General features: G+C 35.6%; 1 long non-coding RNA gene across 3 annotated transcripts; it reads right to left on the bottom strand.

Annotated features, from left to right (window-relative positions):
• Positions 1–625: 625 nt before the first annotated feature.
• On the bottom strand, positions 626–4,414 carry LOC110706840. Of its 3 annotated transcripts, XR_002508398.1 has the most exons (7): positions 4,207–4,414; positions 3,338–3,574; positions 3,123–3,259; positions 2,954–3,006; positions 1,963–2,128; positions 1,542–1,738; positions 626–908 (listed from the first exon to the last, which is right to left on the bottom strand). It is a non-coding gene; the product is annotated as an uncharacterized LOC110706840 (long non-coding RNA). The 3 variants fall into 3 exon arrangements; XR_002508399.1 differs by lacking the exon at positions 4,207–4,414 and having other exon boundaries at positions 3,123–3,271; positions 3,338–4,200; XR_002508397.1 differs by lacking the exon at positions 4,207–4,414 and having other exon boundaries at positions 3,338–4,200.
• Positions 4,415–4,913: the final 499 nt, after the last annotated feature.

The following is a 4,913-nucleotide window of genomic DNA, read 5'->3' as shown; positions in this document are numbered from 1 at the left end:
TTTTTTTATAATATCATGCTTTATTTTTTCAAGAAAATATAACTTTCAAACTCATCAAAAATAACATGATCAACAACAAAATAACTTCTCAAAACCCACCCAAATTGTGCAAATAATAAGCACACTACAAACTCCCTCATCTCACTCACTAATAGCTCCCCCAAGCCAAGCTTGGGACTAGTAACCAATGGGGCAAAATAGGCTTGTAATGCGGCTAATAAACAACAAAAGGTCAAGGCAACAACATGGGTAGCAAGAAGCACTAGTGGAAAAATAGTTATCCGTAACGGGAAAAATTAGCCTATCCGTAACGGGCAGCGGGCGTTACGTATGCTGCCGTTACGGATAGGCTATGTTATTCGTAACGGGCACTGCCCGTTATGAATAACCCGTTATTTGTAACGGACAGTTTGACTGCTCATTACGAATAACCCGTTATTTGTAACGGACAGTTTGACTGCCCGTTACGAATAACCCGTTATTTGTAACCGACAGTTTGACTGCCCGTTACGAATAACCCGTTATTTGTAAAGGGCAGTCAAAATGTCCGTTACAAATACAATTGAACCCAAATTAAAAAAAAAATGCAGCAGGTGATACCTGCTACACTGCTAACCTGATAACCTTTTATGATGCCAAATTTTAATTACTATTATCAATATTCAATAATAATAAATGTAAAATTTAAATTATAAAATCAAAGATACAACTTTACAACAACTCCCTAACATGAGTCAAAAGCTACTACATAAATAATAGTCCTTAATACAACAATGAAAGTTTATAACTATATAGAGTGAATAGTTAATTTGTATGCAAGGCTCGACCAACTGACAGAAGATGAATGCACCACTTTCTTCCATGCTTCGACTTGCTCATTAGTGTAAATTCCTGGGCAACGGGGAAATCTGCATCATAATTCTTTTTTTGTTAGACATACGACAGTAATATGTTTGACAGGAAGACCATAATATGAACACAAATAGTGAGCTAAAATTAGAAGAATGTTACTAGCTAACTGTAAAAAACATAGGATGGGAACCCGAAAACCAATTTGGTTTTTCTAGTCTGGGTTTGTTAACTGATAATTTCTCAAGTAGCAGAGATGCTATAAGAGACAATGCTGCCATATGCCTTAGAGCCAGGGACAAAACTAAGAAAGGGGTGGAGTATGCCTAGCTACTAATCCCCACCTCCCCGTCTTCAGCGTCATGGCTCATCTATTTTATAAGATGGCACGAGATTAACCATGTACATTTCAATTTCAAAATCCAAAAAGCCAGAAAATAGCAAAATGCTTCTTTTTCATCCACTCTCATTCATATATTCACAACCATACATAATGGGGTTACTCAAATTGCTACAATATCTTACATTTTGAGCTCAATTAGTTGAAATATAAGTGGGAAATTTACTGTACAAGAAATAAATTCAATCATTAAAGCAAAAATACAGAAATGAGCATTGAAATTCATTTTTATAGCACAAGAACTTCCTGGTACAAAATTCAGCAACACGAGTCACAATGTAGCAAAAGTTACCTAGGTCTTGGACTCCAACATTGGTGATACGGAAGGAGTGGACGGCCCACTTCAAGTAGCTACCGTGCTCAGGCTTCCTGAGTGGCAAACCTTCTCTCAAAGCAACCTCGTCAATTTGGACAACATTGATACAAGCCTTCTCAAGATCCTCAACCTCATCCTTGATGGCCAAAGCAATTTGGTAGCAAGTCTCGTGCCTGAATACACAATAACACAAATAAACATATGAGAAATTGAGCCACAATAAAAACAATCTATTTGGAGCAGAGTTTTATTATAATCCCAGTTTCTGAGGATCAAATATGATATTCACAACCAAAGGAATTGTCACAAAACTATATAAAAAGTAAGTGTTAATAAAAAATAAAAAATAAAATAGAAAAACTTATGGCAAGCAAAATGTAGTAGCATAAGGGTTTACCTCATCCTTCTGACTAGACAATGCCTTGGCCAAAGCGTTAAATTCAACAACTTTCTGTGCAGCAAATGCAAGCCATGACTTGATTTCATCATCAAGCTTTAAGTCTCGTTAACAAGATCAACAGTAGTGTGAAGAAGTGAGCAGGAAGTGGAGACCACAAGCTTGTCTGCAAGCAAAGAACAACTAAGTTAGCCAAACGTCTTTATTAGGCGACATAAATTTATTTGTTTGAGATACAAGTTAAGTCACCCTTAGTAGGCTTGGACAACATTAAGTAGGAGACTGGTCCAACAAGAATTGGGACAGTGTCTACTCCAAGGTGTAGGACAAACGATAAGATAAGTTACTTCGATAATCATGATATATTTATAAAAAAATAAAAAGGGATTGTACTGGACTGACTACTTAAGAACAGAAGTAGCTCATATCAGCAATACATATCCCCTGACACCCCCTGAATAAAAATTAAGAGCATGACAATTAAGAACCCCCTGGGGACAAGGGTTAGTTATTGATGGACCAGAAAATAACAACAATATAAGGTAAACAAGTGACAAGAAATCCTCAAGGGAAACTTTAAACCTATTTGTGAAAATTTATTTGTGAAAATTACTGTTCTAGGCACATTTAGTAATTTCTCCAAGTTAAATTTGAAAAGAGAAATTACTGTTATGGGATCCTATGCTTTCAACAATTATGTCAAAATTTAAACAGAAGCTTATCAACTAGATACTCAGCATATCTTTCCACTCATTATAGCTGGAAAGTAAGTGAACTTGACTTGAGATTTAAATGAGCTAGGCCAATCACTGCATAGCTTGGCTCAAATAAGATCATGAACAGACTTCCATTTCTAGGTTAAGGAGTTCTAGTTATAAACCGCAGTTAATATCACAAAACAGAAAAAATATATGAGTTGGTAAACCAAGATAGGCTACCATTAGCTCTAGCTCTACTTTTATCAACTCAAGTTGAGAATATATTCACATACCCAACTACTTCATGGCCAAAAATGGGAGGAAACAATTGTGTAGCAGTACTGCCCTGCAGAATATAGAGAATATTTGGAGTTTTCAGCTCTAGAAAAACATAGTTTAGAAACCTCAAGGGATACAAACTAGTATGGAATGAAAATAGAATGGTAGGTGAATAAGATATACCTTAGCTTCCCAAAAGTAAAAGTCTGTAAGACAAAGTGTAGTGTACTTGATTTTAACTCTGACTTCCAAGGTCTATGGTGGAGCAACCTCTACTTGCTCTATCACCAACGGCTTCCTAGCCTCCCATGCTACAACAGCTATACAACAAACTAATAATAAATCAACAAAGTGAAGATGAGATTTTGTAGTTAACACGACGAGGCTGAGATTCATACCTTTGCAGGGTATCACAAGGCCAACAGTACTAGACATTGGCAATGTTTAGATCAATCAGATGAGATCTCACTTCGAAATTACTTTTCAGGCACATTCAGTATTAACCTTGAATTCAGACGATTTTAACAAGCCCATGGCCCGGGTAGGATCCTTGGCAGCCCCTCTCGTATGTAATAAATTGAGTACTTTGAAATTAGTAAGAAAGCCAACATTGTAGAGGTTGCATAAAACAAAACCTAACATGAAGAGGCCATTGTAGTATATAAAAATTTATGAGCATGTAACTTATCAGGTAGAAAACATCAACTAAAAATCACCAGCATTCACCAATTTCATATTAAAACACCAAAGAATGAAGAAATGAAAGAACCTTGCACACATAATCAATAAGCAATACCCAAAGTCTCACTTCAACAACAGATTAACAGAGATTATACCAACAACCCATAAATTACCAATAAAAATGAACGAATTGGGGATAAATTGATCGATTTCGGTAAAGAACTCGAAGAACCCTAGAATTAATCAACATGCCATATCAGGTTTCTTAATTCTCTCTATAAACAAAAAAATTACAAAAAAATTTGGCAATCAGGTATTAATAAACAAAGATGAACTAAATTCATTACTGATTGCATGTATTACTTGTTTCAATTGAAGAACATATATTTTTTTTTAGATTTATTATTCGTTTAGACATACAAAGGATAATCGAACCATATAAATGTCAAAAATGAATCAAATACAAATTGCATGTAGAAAAAAATAAAGCAAATTAGAATTCACAAGAACAAATTCAATAACTTAAACAATTAGATGCCCAGAAATCAATTCAAGAAGAGGAAAAAACAATTGAAGGACTTCTTACCTCACGATCTAAAATGCCCAAAAATTAATTCAAGAAGAGGAGAAAAGGCTTGAGTTTGAAATGAAAGAAAGAGGTGAAATGACGGGGAGGAGATCGAGGAGAGGAGAGAAGAGGAGAGAGAGAGGGATTAAGGGACTGATGAGAGAAAAAGAGGTGAATGACGGCTTTAGGTGAAACCCTAAAAAGCTCTCATTAGTTGGGCCAAGTTTGGGCATTTGTATCGGGCACAATACGCCTGTTACGTGTAATATAGTATTCGTAACGGGCAAAATAGTGTCCGTTACGCATACTTATATATTCGTAACGGACACTAATTTGTCTGTTACATAACGAACACTATTTTGCCCGTTACGAATAAATATAAGTATTCGTAACGGACACTATTTTGCCCGTTACGAATGTCTTAATTGTAACGGGCAAAGCTTTGCCCATTACAAATAGCCTGTTACGAATGAGATTTTTTCCACTAGTGAAGGGAACAAATGTATCTACAATGTCTGGAGGCTACCTAAAAGAACAAATGCCTTCGTCCTCCACAATGTGCATAATAATGAATCATATAAACATTACTAATAGTTGCAAAACCAATACTCAAATTCATTGACATACCAGGAACTATGGAACTATCACACATTCCTTACCAAATGAACTAGTCAAGAACTATATTCACAAGTAGTTGGACAAAATTGACGCATGTAAAGGTTTCA

The sequence above is a fragment of the Chenopodium quinoa genome, unplaced genomic scaffold (assembly GCF_001683475.1).
Source record: "Chenopodium quinoa cultivar QQ74 unplaced genomic scaffold, ASM168347v1, whole genome shotgun sequence".
NCBI classification, from domain to species: Eukaryota; Viridiplantae; Streptophyta; class Magnoliopsida; order Caryophyllales; family Amaranthaceae; genus Chenopodium; species Chenopodium quinoa.
The sequence above is the reverse complement of the archived record's forward strand: the minus strand, read 5'-3'. Positions and strand labels throughout refer to the sequence as shown.